Source organism: Phocoena phocoena, chromosome 2 (assembly GCF_963924675.1).
Source record: "Phocoena phocoena chromosome 2, mPhoPho1.1, whole genome shotgun sequence".
Taxonomy (NCBI): Eukaryota; Metazoa; Chordata; class Mammalia; order Artiodactyla; family Phocoenidae; genus Phocoena; species Phocoena phocoena.
Window position 1 is genome coordinate 10,023,159 of NC_089220.1, and position 15,996 is coordinate 10,039,154.

At 35.0% G+C, this 15,996-nt stretch overlaps 1 protein-coding gene across 1 annotated transcript in view; it reads right to left on the bottom strand.

Moving 5' to 3' along the window:
• The window catches only part of PPP4R4 (protein phosphatase 4 regulatory subunit 4), a 115,672-nt gene that overhangs the window by 61,983 nt on the left and 37,693 nt on the right, over positions 1–15,996 (bottom strand). The window lies entirely within an intron of this gene.

The following is a 15,996-nucleotide window of genomic DNA, read 5'->3' on the forward strand; positions in this document are numbered from 1 at the left end:
GCCAATAAAATGGACAACCTGGAAGAAATGGACAAATTCTTAGAAAGGTATAAGCTTCCAAGACTGAACCAGGAAGAATAGAAAATATGAACAGACCAATCACAAGTAATGAAACTGAAACTGTGATTATTCTTCCAACAAACATAAGTCAGGACCAGATGGCTTCACAGGGGAATTCTATCAAACATTTAGAGAAAAGCTATCACCCATCCTTCTCAAAGTCTTCCAAAATACTGCAGAGGAAGGAACACTCCCAAACTCATTCTAAGAGGCCACCATCACCCTGATAACAAAACCAGACAAAGACACTACTAAAAAAGAAAATTACAGACCAGTATCACTGATGAATATAGATGCAAAAATCCTCAACAAAATACTAGCAAACAGAATCCAACAACACATTAAAAGGACCATACACCATGATCAAGTGGGATGTATCCCAGGGATGCAAGGATTCTTCAATATACACAAATCAATCAATGGGATACACCACATTAACAAACTGAAGAATAAAAACCATATGATCATCTCAATAGATGCAGAAAAAGCTTTTGACAAAATTCAATACCCATTTATGATAAAAACTCTCCAGAAAGTGGGCATAGAGGGAACCTACCTCAACATAATAAAGGCCATATATGACAAATCCACAGCAAACCTCATTCTCAATGGTGAAAAACTGAAAGCATTTCCTCTAAGATCAGGAACAAGACAAGGATGTCCATTCTCGCCACTATTTAACACAGTTTTGGAAGGCCTAGCCCTGGCAATCAGAGAAGAGAAAGAAATAAAAGAAATACAAATTGGAAAAGAAGAAGTAAAACTGTCACTGTTTGCAGATGACATGATACTTTACATAGAGAATCCTAAACATGCCACCAGAAAACTACTAGAGCTAATCAATGAATCTGGTAAAGTAGCAGGATACAAAATTAATGCACAGAAATCTCTTGCATTCCTTTATACTAATGATGAAAAATCTGAAACAGAAATTAGGGAAACACTCCCATTTACCACTGCAACAAAAAGATTAAAATACCTAGGAATAAACCTACCTAGGGAGACCAAAGACCTGTTCTCAGAAAACTATAAAACACTGATGAAGGGAATTAAAGATGGTACAAACAGATGGAGAGATATACCATGTTCTTGGACTGGAAAAATAAATATTGTGAAAATGACTATACTACCCAAAGCAATCTACAGATTCAATGCAATCCTCATCAAATTACCAATGGCATTTTTTACAGAACTAGAACAAAAATTCTTAAAATTTGTATGGAGACACAAAAGACCCCAAATAGCCAAAGCAGTATTGAGGGAAACAAAAGAGCTAGGGGAATCACACTCCCTGACTTCAGACTATACTACAAAGCTACAGTAATCAAGACAATATGGTACTGGCACAAAAACAGAAATATAGATCAATGGAACAGGATAGAAAGCCCAGAGATAAACTCACGCACCTATGGTCAACTAATCTATGACAAAGGAGGCAAGGATATACAACAGAGAATGACAGTCTCTTCAATAAGTGGTGTTGGGAAAACTGGACAGCTACATGTAAAAGAATGAAATTAGAACACTCCGTAACACCATACACAAAATAAACTCAAAATGGATTAGAGACCTAAATGTAAGACTAGACACTAAAAACCCTTAGAGGAAACACAGGAAGAACACTCTTTGACATAAATCACAGCAAGAACTTTTTTGATCTACCTCCTAGAGTCATGGAAATAAAAACAAAGATAAACAAATGGGACCCAATGAAACTTAAAAGCTTTTGCAAAGCAAAGGAAACTATAAACAAGACGAAAAGACAACCCTCAGAATGGGGGAAAACATTTGCAAATGAATCAACGGACAAAGGATTAATATCCAAAATATAAAAACAGCTCATGTAACTCAATATTAAAAAAACAAACAACCCAATCCAAAAATGGGCAGAAGACCTAAATAGACATTTCTCCAAAGAAGACATACAGATGGCCAAGAAGCACATGAAAAGATTCTCAACATCACTAATTATTAGACAAATGCAAATCAAAACTACAATGAGGTATCACCTCACACCAGTTAGAATGGTTATCATCAGAAAATCTACAAACAACAAATGCTGGAGAGGGTGTGGAGAAAAGGGAACTCTCTTGCACTGTTGGTGGGAATGTAAACTGATACAGCCACTATGGACAACAGTATGAAGGTTCCTTAGAAAACTAAAAATAGAATTACCATATGACCCAGCAATCCCACTACCAGGCATATACCCAGAGAAAACCATAATTCAGAAAGACACTTGCACCCCCAATGTTCACTGAAGCACTATTTACAATAGCCAGGTCATGGAAGCACCCTAAATGCCCATCGACGAATGGATAAAGATGTGGTACATACATACAATGGAATATTACTCAGCCATAAAAAGGAACAAGACTGGGTCATTTGTAGAGACGTGGATGGATCTAGAGACTGTCATACAGAGTGAAGTAAGTCAGAAAGAGAAAAACAAATACCGTATATTAACGCATATATGTGGAACCTAGCAAAATGGCACAGATGAACCAGCTTGCAGGGCAGAAACAGAGACACAGATGTAGAGAACAAACATATGGACACCAAGGGGGGAATGTGGCATGGAGAGGGGGTGGTGATGTGATGAATTGGGAGATGGGGATTGACATATATACGCTAATATGTATAAAATGGGTAATAAGAACCTGCTGTATAAAAAAATAAAATTTTAAAAATTTTAAAATAAATAAAGTAGCCCAGCCTTTGCAGAGAGAATAACCCAGTTTCAAGTCATCTGACGCATGAAACTGGATTAAGTGAGACTTTATTGCTAGTGCAGTTAAGTGGCTGTCAGAAGAAAACATCTTCCTTTCTAGAGGAAGATATTACCCTAGGTCTCAAACACTTCTATGAATAATTTGTCAAAGACAAGATCAAGCACACAATCAATAATATCCAGGCACACAAGAGATAATATGAATGAGAACCAGAAGATGCAACAGGAAATAGAAAAGTACCAAAAGGAGCCCCAGGTATTGGTGCTCTCTGATACATCCCTGGTTCAAAAGAATAAAAGATACTATTGAGAATTTTGACAGAAAAATCAAAGATACTTTTTAAAAAGGATATGGCAGATTTTTTCAAGAGTTAAACAGAAATTCCAGACCAGAAAAATACAATAATCAAAAGCAACGTAGACACAGATGAATTAGTGAACTGAAACATGGGCCAAGATAACACTCAGAATGAATCACAAAAAGAAAAGGATGGAAAAGAAGATAAAGGACATAGAAGATACTATGAAAAGGTCAAATATATGTGAAATTGGAGTCCTCGAAGGAGAGAAAAGATTAAGCAGAGCATTATTTTAAAAGATAATGTCCGAGAATTTTCCAAAACTGACAAATTAAGCCACAGATTCAAGAAGCCACACATGTGCTAGCAAGAAACCTCCATATAGATAGGCCAAAATCCTGTTCATAAAACATCTATTTACAAATAGCCCAATCAAAAAATGAGTGGAAGATCTAAATAGACATTTCTCCAAAGAAGACATACAGATGTCCAAGAGGCACAAGAAGAGATGCTCAACATCACTAATTATTAGAGACATGCAAATCAAAACTACAATGAGGTATCACCTCACACCAGTCAGAATGGCCATCATCAAAAAATCTGTAAACAATAAATGCTGGAGAGGGTGTGGAGAAAAGGGAACCCTCCTACACCATTGGTGGGAAGGTAAATCAGTACAGCCACTATGGAGAACAGTATGGAGATTCCTTAAAAAACTAAAAATAGAGCTACCACATGATCTAGCAATTCCACTCCTGGGCATATATCTGGAGAAAACCATAATTTGAAAGGATACATGCACCCCAATGTTCATTGCAGCACTATTTACAATAGCCAGGTCATGGAAGCAACCTAAATGCCCATCGACAGAGGAATGGATAAAGATGTGGTACACACATACAATGGAATATTACTCAGCCGTAAAAAGAACAAAATAATGCCATTTGCAGTGACACGCATGGACCTAGAGATTGTCACACTGAGTGAAGTCAGTCAGACAGAGAAAGGCAAATATCATATGATATTGCTTATATGTGGAATCTAGAAAAATGATACAAATGAACCCATTTACAAAACAGAAATTGAGTCACAGATGTAGAAAACAAATTTATGGTTACCAACCATAAATTGGTATATTTAGGAAATATAAATATAAATATAAATATATTTAAAGATATTTAGGAAAGGGATAAATTGGGATTGAAATATACACACTACTATATATAAAATAGGTAAGTAATAAGAACCTACAGTATAGCACATGGAACTCTATTCAATACTCTGTAATGACCTATATGCGAATAGAATCTAAAAAAGAGTGGATATATGTATATGTATAACTGACTCACTTTGCTGTATAGCAGAAACTAACACAACACTGTAAATCAACTGCATTACAATAAAAAATTAATTTAAAGAACTGAATGTGAAATACATTTTCAGGCCAAAAAAGAGAAACAGAATTTGTCACTAGCAGATTTGTACTAAAGGAAATACTAAGGGGTATTTTTCTTCAGGCAGAAGAAAAATGATTCCAAATGGAAACACTATAGGCAACAAAAAATGATAAATATGTGGGTAAATCTAAATAAATATTGATTATATAAAACAGTAATAACTGTGAGTCTTGAAATACATAAATAATTTAAATATCTGACAACAATAAAACATAAATAAAAGCTCATATTATCAGAAAGAAGGTAAAAATACCAATGAACATTAAACTTCGGTAATGTGTCTTCGTTATAATCCCTGAGGTCACTAACAAAGGAAAAGTAAAAGAGAGTTCCAAGCTAACGGGACGGGGCGGAAAGTAAAGTAATAAAACCACTTCATTAATTCAAAAAAAGGAAATAATTGACAAAAAAAGAACACCAAACAGAAAAAACAAATAAATAGTAAGATAATATATGCAATTAAAAGTAAATGGATGAAATGTTCTAATTAAAACAGAGTCAGATTGGATAAAAAATAAAACCCAAACATGTTGTTTACAAAATTAATCTAAAACATTAGGATAAACCACAGAGTGGAAGAAGATATTTCAATACATAACCAACAAAGGACTTGGATTCAGAATACATAAACATTAGTTTGTGGTATATTATATGGATATACCACAATTTGTTTATCCATTCACCTGTTGATGTCCATGTGGATTATTTTTCGTTTTGGTTATTACAAATAGAGTTGCAATGATATTACTGCAATAATTACAGTTGTAATTACTATTATAATTATATACAAGTATTTATATAAACACTTGCTTTAATTTCTCTTAATCCTTAGACGTGAACTGGTTGAGTGATTCAATAGGTGTATGTTTAAACTTCTGAGAAACTGCCAAACTGTTTCCCTAAGTGGTTGTACAACTTTATTGATACACTTCCACCAACAGTGTATAAGAGTTTGAGTTGCTCCACATTCTTGTCTATACTTAGTATTATCAGGGTTTTTTTTAGTACATACACCCTAACAGGTGTATAAATTTATTTGCATTTATCTAATGACTAATGATACTGAACATCTTTCGTTTATTGGCTATCCACAAATCTTTGGTGAAGTATCAGTTTAAATGTCTTGCCTTTTTTTAAATTGGGTTGTTTTATTACTGAGTCTTGAGAGTTCTTTGTGTATTCTGAACACATATGCTTCATCACGTATGTGATTTATATTTTCTCCCATTCCATGACTTATTTTTCATTCTCTTAACTGCCTTCTGAAGAGCAAAAGCTTTACACTTTCATGAAATCAAATTTATCAAATTTTTCTTCTATGGATCATACTTTTAGTGTCATATATATAAAGAAATCTTTGTGTACCCAAGGTCACAAAGACTTAGTCTTATGTTTTCTTCTAGAAGTTTTTACGATTTTAGTTTTTAACACTCAGGTTTATGATCTATTTGGGGTTAACTTCTGTATGTGGTACAAAGTATGGACTTTTTTCTCAACTGACCCAGCACTATTTGTTGAAAGGACTATCGTCTCTGCAATGAATTGCCTTTGTACCTGTGTTAAAATCAACTGGGAACATATCTATGGGCTTTTAAAAAATCTCTCCGTATCTCCCACTGATTTGTCTTTATACCAGTATTCATAGTCTTAATTGCTATGCTGTATATTAGGTCTCAAAATCAGGTAATAAAAGTCTTCCAACTTTCTCCTTCTCAAAATTGTTTTGGCTATTCTAAGTCCTTTGCATTTTCATATGAATTTTAGAATTCACTTACTTTCTACAACAGAAAAAAACCCTAACCTGCTGGAATTATTATTTTGCATTAAATATATAGATTTATATTTATATTTATATATTTATATATTTATATAAATATATAATAATACTGAATCTTCTGATCCATGAACGTGGTGTATCTCCGTTCACTTCGTTCTTTTATTATTTCTCTCAGCAATGTTCTATAGTTTTCAGTATACAGGTCTTAACACATTTATCAGATTTATCCCTAAGTATTACATACTTTAATTGTTTAAGAAAAACTTCAATTTCCAATTGCTTATTGCTAGTGTGTAGAAATACAATTTATTCGTACATTTATCTGGCATCCTGCAACCTTTCCATACTCAGCAGTTCTAAATATTTTTCTTTTGTAGATTGCTACATAGATGACAATGTCATCTGACAGAAAAAGGCAGCCTTATTTCTTTCTCTGAAATGTGGATACCTTTCACTTCTTTCTGTTGCCTTTCTGCACTGGTTACAATACCTAGCACAGTGTTGAACAAATGCAGTAAGAAGTGTACACTCTTGGCTTGTTCCTGATACTAGGGGAAAACATTCAGTCTTTCACCTTTAAGTACGATGTTACCTGCAAGTTTTTCACAGAGGAGGTTCCTATCTCCTCCTAGTATGATAAAGTTTGGGGTTTTTTCTCCAGGAATGATGTTGGGTTTTGTCACATGCTTTTCCTAAATCTACTGAGATGATCAGATGGTGGCATTCTGTTTTTTGTTTTGTTTTAGTTTGTTGATATGATGACTTATACTGATTAGATTTTGAATTTTAAACCAACCCTAAGTTACTGTGATAAACCCTGATTGGTCATGATGTATTAGCCCTTTTATATTGCTGAATTTGATCTGCTGTTTTTCAAAAGATGTTTGCATCTAAGTTCATAAGGGATAGGCATCTATGGTTTTTTTGTAATGTCTATGTCTTATTTGGGTATCAGGATAATGCTAGCCTCCTAGAATCGCTTGTGAAGTTCTTACTTTATCCTCTATTTTCTGGAAGAATCTGTGTAGAACTGTTATTATTTCATTTACATTTACCTTAATTTTTACCACTTCTGGAGCTCTGCATTTCTTCACGTAAATCCAATTTCCATTTGGTATTATATTACGTCTGCCTTAAAGAACCTCCCTCACCATTTCTTATAGTGTAAGTCTAGTACAATGAATTCTTTCGATTTATTTGTCTAAAACCAAAATAGTTTTTTGCCTCCATCCTTGAAAGGTATTTTCACTGGGTACAGATTTCTTGTTGACCTTTTTTGCTGTTGTTGTTGCTTTTGCTTGCAGTACTTTTAATACACATTCCACTGCTCCCTGGCCTGCATATTTTCCGACCATAAGGCTGCTTAGTTCTCACATTTGTTCCTCTATATTTAACGTTTCTTTTGTCTCTGGCTGTTCCCAAGGCTGTCTCCTATTTTTCATTTTCAGCAGTTTGATCACGATGTACCTAGGCGGACAGTGTGTGTGTATTTACCTTGCTTGGCGTCCTCTGAGCTTCTTGGGTCTTTGGCTTGTTGTCATTGATTAATCTCAAAGAAGTCTTGGCCACTATTTCTGCAAATAGTTCTCTCTTCTCTCATTCTGAGACTTTGATTGCACGTGTATTATACCACTTTATACTGTCTCAAAGCCACTGAATGCTCTCTTGCATTTTTTCATTATTTTTTATCTTTTTGTTTGTTTAGATAACTTCTACCTTCAAGTTCACTGATTCTTTCCCCAGTTGGCCCTGTTGGAGAAACACTTCATCTCTGATATCATCCTTTTTTTATTTCTAGGATTTTCATTTGATTCTTTTATAGTACCCAACCCGCTGCTGAAATTCCCTGTATGTCCGTGCATGTCACTGTGAGGAAGTGGGCAGTGCTGTGTCCCCTGTTCCCCAGCAGCAATCATCACCATACCTGCATCACCAGAGGAGGTCCTCTCCAGTCTCCTACCCCGGCCAAGGCAAGCAGGCCTGGGGAAAAGAGCTCACAAGTGAGTGCAAAGTTCCCTTGAGTCTGCAGCTCTGAGTTATTCCAAACTGACACACGAGCCCACAGATCAATCTTTAAAAACTTGTCCAAATTTTAGCTGATTTTTTCTAACAATTCTTTGGGGTGGCCACGTCTTCCTCTTACACTCTTGTCAAAGGTCAGTGTCTCTGTGTCCCATCTTTCCTCAGAGAGCTCCTCTGAATACAGTCCACTTGATTGCTTTGTGACCACTTCTGACGGGCTCAGGAAAAGTTATGATGATGTGAATTTTGTGAACATGCCATTGTTGTTAGAATGGGAGTGATGTTTTCTTGCACACGTCTATATCCTAAGTAGAAGTGGAACTGATTGCTTTGCTTCTGAGCCTTGAATATTCCTTACTCTCTTATAAGCTTAACCATACATTTAAAAGAATGCTTCTTGTACTTTATCTAGAGCTTCTAGATGTTCTGATTTGGGAACATATTCTAGGCTATCCGCTTCACCACACTGCCAAAAGCCTAGTTAATCCATACAGTTTTAAATCAAACATTTCAGACCTTTATTACAGTGGAGCATGTGAATATCTTCTTTGTTTTAGAGTCTTGCAAGGATTGTAAATTAAAATATCCATAAATTATCCTTTGTATCATCCAAATGCCTAAAGTCAGAAACAATATTCAAGTATTTCTGTGATAACGGTGGTCCCGTTATCACAGAAATAAAAGATTTTCTAATTAAGAAATTCAGAAGTTCCAGCTCATTTTTATCTTAGGCAGGATAAAAATAACATGATTGAATGACTAAGAAGCACATGTGAGAACACTGGTCTCCACTAGAATTTAGCTTACTGAAAGGGAATATTTTTAGATCTATTAAGAATATTAGCTTATGTAACTTTTTATAAATGCCCAGAAAAAACTATATCTGCAGCCAGTGTTTCCACTGAATTTACTACTATTGTCTAATAATTAATGATGTTACTCTATTTTGTCCTTAAACACAAATGGATATACATAAAAAGATATAACACCGACATTATTTTCAAAATGCATTGTGATCAATGTATTTTTATTTTTCAGCTGTAAACCATAGAAGAAAGAGTCATTTTATACCATCTGTCCATGCTCTCTAATTCCTTTGGTTAATACTACTTCTTTTTTTTCTTAGTGAACTGGAAGAATAAGTTACACAATTTTATGCTTCCTATCCCGCAAAAACTCCTCATAAGGTCAAGTCTGACCCTGATGATTTTTCTCCATCAATCTGACATTATAGGAATAACTTCACTTTCTTCTTCACCTTACTTCACATGAGAGTGTCCTTCAATGCTAAACCTGTCAGTAGAGTCCTACTCTACTGCGGGCCCTTTATGACCTGTAGGGAGTTAGAACATCATGTCCTGCTTATTATGTATAACTGTGTTGCCTTTACAAAATCCTTGTGCTTTTTTCAGAACTTAACTTTTAACTTAACTCACAAAACATCACCTAGAGTGAGGAAGACAGGTACTTTTATTTTTGAACTGCAAACCAAAGGAAAAAGCAATTTGTATCATTTGTTTGTGCTCTTTAATTCCTTTAGTTAAGACTATTTCTTTTTTCCTTGGTGCACTGTAGGAATAAATTATATAATTGTATGCTTCAACAAAATATCTAGTCAAAACACTGAATTTTTTAAGCCTAGATTTTCTCAACTGTCAAATGAGAATAAATACATGGTGTGGAGTTGTTATAAGAGGTTTAAAAGGATGTGTCTAAAGCACTGAGCACAGGGCCTGGCCCACAGGAAGGGTTCCTCACATTATTATTATCGGTTATTCACATATCCGTGCTACTTGAAATAGACCTTAAAAAGTAAGTAAAGCTTTTAGTAACAAATATATTTATTTACATAGTAAAGGCTATCTATAAAAATTTTAAAATAAACTTTTAAAAATCTACCTCTATTCAGTAGATATAAAATGCTCAAATAATCACATTGGGAAAAACATAATATAATAAAAGTAGAACTAATGAATATTTTCAGAATCAAAAGATTCGTAGACCACATCTACTGATCTCAAATGATTAAGTTTCATATTGATGAATTATGTCTCTTTTATCCTTTCCCTAGTATATATCTTTCTCCAACTCCTCCCCCAAAAATGGTCTCTCTAGAAACGTAAGTCAGCATTATATCACTCCACTGATATCATGTTTTTACTTCTCATCCAAAAATGCCATTAGTGGATCAAGTGTCACTGGTCTTTCAGGTAGACACTTATTGTCTCAGAATATCAAGCTCAATCAATGCTCATTTTAAAATTATTTTTGAGTGCCTGTTTTTGCCAAGCACTGTTCTAGATTCTGGGGATACAGTGATAAATCAGACTGACAAGTCTTCTGCCCTTATGGAAGAAAGAGAAAAGAAGGGTAGGTGATGAGATCAGAAAGCTAGTCAGGGTCATTTTAGGGCATGGTAAGGAGTTTTACTCTATCTGAAATGGGAAGTTACTTGTATTACTTTCCTGTGGTTGGTATAATAAATTAGCACAAACTGAGTGGCTTAGAACAACAGAAATGTATTCTCTCACAGTTCTGGAGGCCATTAGTCCTAAATCAGTATCACTCAGCCAAAATCAAAGTGTTGGCAAGGACACACTCCCTCCAGAGGCACTAGGTAGAATCAGTTACTTGCCTCTTCCAGCTTCTGGTAGTTGCTGGCATTCCTTGGCTGGTGGCCTCATCACGGCAATCTCTGCCTCTGCCTTCACACTGCCTTCTCCTCCATGTCTGGGTCAAATCTCCCTCAGCTTTCCTCTTATAGGGATACATCTGATGGCATTTAGGGCCCACCCAGATAATCCAGGATAATCTCCCTGTCTCAAGATCCTTAACCACATCTACAAAACCTCTTTTTCTAAATAAGGTAACATTTACAGGTTCCAGGGATTAGGACCTGATATCTTTGGGAGGCCACTGTTCTGCCTACCACACCACTTTAGTAGTTTTCATTCAAGAAGAAAAGATATGACTGATCTCTCTGAAAGATCTTTAAGAGATCTCACTGAAGAAAAAAATTAACTATGTGAGATGATGGAGGTATTAGTTAATTTGATTGGGGTAAGCATTTCACGATGTATACATATATTAAATCATCACACTGTACGCTTTAAATATATACAATTTTATTCATCTAAGTAATGCGTAAATTGATGCTAAATAAATGAACGATCTCTGGCTGAATGGGCTCCAGGGAGCAAAGGGGAAGCAAAAGGTCCAGTAAGGAGGCCTCTTGCAATAACCACAAGACAGATGACTCAGGCTGAGGAACTAAAATTATATATTACATATTTGTTGCAGTCATTATGAGCTAATGAAGAGGTTGTATAGCAGTTAAGAGAGAGGACTCAGGAGTCAGACTCCCTATTCAAACCTAATTATACCACTTGCTAGCACCGTGACTTTGGGCAAGTTACTCACCTAAGTTGCTTCTTCCTCAATCAAGTGACCCTTACAGAACTGCCATGAGCATTCAAAGAGATAAAAACATGTAAAACGTTTGACAGAGTTCAGTGCCTGACACATTGTCAGACCTCAATAAATGACCTACAGTTATTTTTATCTCTTCCTGACGTTGCACATTTTTTAATAGACAATTTTACGCCTTATTTTGGTTCCCAAAATAAGTGAAAAAACGATAACAGGGTTCAATAACTCAACAGGTAGAGACTTTCTTTTTGCACTTCATTTATAAAGGAGTCACTGATATTACATGGTTAATTATATCGTTACTATTTCACATATTATAAAGGACCACAGTATTTCAGAAATTTATCCTGACAAAACAAATTCTTTCATTTCTAGACAACCAGAAGTTCAAGTCAAATCTAACATCCAATATTAATTCAACTTAATATATTGTGGAAAGAATTCAAACTTAATCAATAAAGACCACAGAAAAAACCTGTTTTCCTTTTCAAAAGATACCCTAGGATGAAATCAAATAAAACAGATATAACTACTACAGTTGTTCCTTGAACAATGCAGTTTAGGGGAGTCAACCCTCCAGGCAGTGGGAAACCCACATATAACTTTACAGTTGGCCCTCCCTCCATATCCCAGGTTCCGTAACCACAGATTTAACCAGCTTCTGATCGTGTAGTACAATGGCACATGTGTATTGAAAAAGTCCAAGCATAGATGGGCCCAGCCAGTTCAAACCCGTGCTGTTCAAGAGTCAACTGTATATTCAGAAGTGTCTCATATCTAGAATTAGATAGAGAATTTAAATTGGAGGTCAAAATATTTCCTTTCTGGACTCTTATTTAAATTAACCTTGAGACGAGTGATCTAACTGCACTATCCTTCATCATCCACTTAGATATAACTTAGAAAGTAAACTGAAGAAATACTGTGGGTTAGCTCAGTTCTAATCATGCCTCTCTTTCTGCCACTTTATTTTTAACCTTAAATTCCTTCATCTCTAAAGCAGTGAAAATAGCAACCTATTTTTTAAACCATTTTTCAGTCAATTCATTATTGTAAAGATAAAATACAAATAAAAAAACACAAAAACAGAATGAAAAACATCTTGTTTGGTGAATTTCTATAATACATAAGCCCAGAAATATCTCCATCACTTTATCTGATGTTCTTTAAGGTAAAGAGAAGGTACAGCAGGAGTTCTAAAAGCGACTTATACTACTGTTATAAATATGAAAAGAATCTGGGCAATGATTAACTTCTTACATAAAATAATTATTATTCATGTCTTTAAAGTCTCTAAAAATAAACCATTCACTGAAGGTTAGCACTGGAGCGTATTCCAACTATTTTTCCCCATCGATTTAATAAATTATCAACCAAGACACTCAAAACCAGCAGAACCATACAGAAGCTCAAGCCAGAAATAATCTGGAATTCATCCCTCGCTTTCCACATCTGATCCATTACGTAGTTCATTCTCTCCCAATAAATGCATCTTGGATGTATCCACCACTCTATTGTCCTAATTAGCCGCCCTCATGCTGCAGCTTCCCAACTCCTGCTCCAATCCACCCTCCACACAATTAGCAAATGATCATTGTAGCATGTCCGTGGGATAAGTCACCGCCCTGCTTAAAGTCTTCAGTGGCTCTCCACTGTCCTAGGAAAGAGCAACACTTGCATATGCTCCGTCACTGTCCTCTCTTCGATTCACAACCCACCCCCACCCACTGGACTCCAACCACGCTTACCTCTCGCAGTTCCACCAAACTCTTCCTGCTCTCTCTGCCTGGACCACTCATTCCTGACTACTCAAATGGCTGTTTCCTCCTATCCCTTCAGTTTTCAGTTCCTCAAAGATGTGTCCTTGTCCTTGACCTCCCAAAGCATAGTCAGTATCCTCCCACTTTCCCAACTCCCCCAATGGCCCCCTCACTTGATCCTGTTCTTTACACTCACTCACTTGTTTAATGTCTGTTTCCCCCTCTGGAAACGTCCTTGGGGTTGAGTTCTCTGTTTTGTTCACCTCTGTTTTCTCAGTGCTTAGAACAGTGCCTGGCACACGGGAGGTACTCAGTAAATTTTTATGAATGAATGAATGAGAAGGCCGTTATTACTAAATGCTCATTTTGAGACACAAGATTGCTTTTTTTATAAAACTAGCTAAGAAACTATGGCCATGGCAAGAGTGAATAAAGTGGCTATGTGCAATTTTTGTCATACTTTTATCAGTTGGAAGTAACCACTCACAGAAGCAAGGCAGAATTAAAGAAGGTTCTGTGAGTACCAACAAGTCTTAATAGTATCTGAATACTATGATTTTAAATGATTTGCTCATAGGTTTTAGAATTTGATGTGGGGTTGCTTAAATGTTTAGCTGCCTACATTTTATATTAAACCCTCCATAAAAGTCATTATTATTGCCCCCATAAAGAAGTGCTTCCCATTTGCTTAATTCTTCAGCATTTTTACATAAATCAGAATCACACAATTAAATACTCTCCTATGCTTGTTCTTTAATTGTTTTCCATAGTCTTTATGTCTTCCTGATATAGAATCTAATCTGGGGCTGTTTTCTACCTTTTTTAGTACAGGGCAAAATAAATGAGAATCCTACATAAATGGCTGCTACTAAGATTTTCTTAGTATATATTCATTAGTATACATTTTCTTTACATCCCTTTCTTCAGTTAATCTTCTGTATTATGAATTAAACTTAATAACTTTAAAAGCTTAATAAAATCTTACCCTCTCTAACTCAGTTATATAGTTTCTGCAGAGACATTTGATTCTTTGTATAAATATGCTCTATATGTGAGTATATAATATTCTTTATACATTCCCATGAAATCAAGATTTCTCAGGAGTTATTATTTAGTTAACTTTATTGTGAACTCATTAGCAAAGGATTTTTTTCAAAATAATTTAGAGACCACCTAAAGCTCACTACTGTCTATGCTTCATCTTTTACTCTTGCTTTATGAAACTTTTAACTTGCAGTATGCGGCCTGTGGTCTGGATTTAGCCTGCTCAACACAGAGTATACACCGTGCTCAATATTTTTAGCTTTAAATTTCATTTGCTTATGTACAATAACTCCTTAGTTAAGACGACCTAACCACCTGTTCCCTTCTACTACTGTTTAACTGGTACTCCCAGGTGACATGCTAACAAGCTTAGGTCAGTTAATATCACTTCAGTTGAATGTGAAATTAAACCTAGACTGTGTAGACTTAATTCCATTGAAATTATGGAATGATTTGGGAAAAACAGACATGAAAAAGCTTCATTCACTTTTGAATCACACATGATACTAAAACAAACATCTTCTCAATTCACCACCGTAATCAGTAAAAAAAAAAAAAAAAAAAAAATCCATATCGCCTGCATAGAAACGTGGACATCTTATAAAAATAACGTGGTATATCCCTGATCTACATCACTGGAAACATGCCATATATGCCTAAAAATAAAACCCAAGGACACACTAATAATTACAGTATTTTAAACACATATAAATTAATTTAAACTTTATAAAAAAGTTAAACCAAACAGAAAGTCAAAGCAAAGTCTACAAAACTCACTATTAGCAAACAGAATCCCCGTTAGTAGGTAACCTCCCTGACCCCATTAGTATTATAAGCTCCCTGAAGACACAAAGACATCATCTGTTCTGTTCATTCAAGTTCTAATAAAGAACAGCACTTTGCACATGGTACAAATAAATAATAAATAGCATGTATTAAATATTTAATATTATATATTAATAATGAGTAAATATTAAATAGAGAAAAGAAAGTTCTAGTAGATCAAATATTTTGTTTATGGCAGGAAAACTAATTCTGAAGGAATTTAGGAAGCAATTAAATATAAAACTAAAACTGCAATGGCCACAATTCAATCTTTAGCAGGCACCACGGTGATTATTAGGACTATCAGTTAAACCATATTATAAATGTTCTAGAAATACTATTAATATATATTTAAGTCAACAGAATACCAAATAAGGTAGCTATGATTTTATAAGACTAAGATTTTTTTTGAGCTACTGAAAACATTATAATGTCTCTACTGAGAAAATGATTAATGAAATCTTTACAGTTTAAGATCTAGATTTCTCCATTTCCATCAGCTAATTTCCTTAAATATTTTCAACATAATTCAAAATGTTTATCATAATACTTCCTCCACTCAAGGATTAGGTACAAAAGATCAGCCATCGAA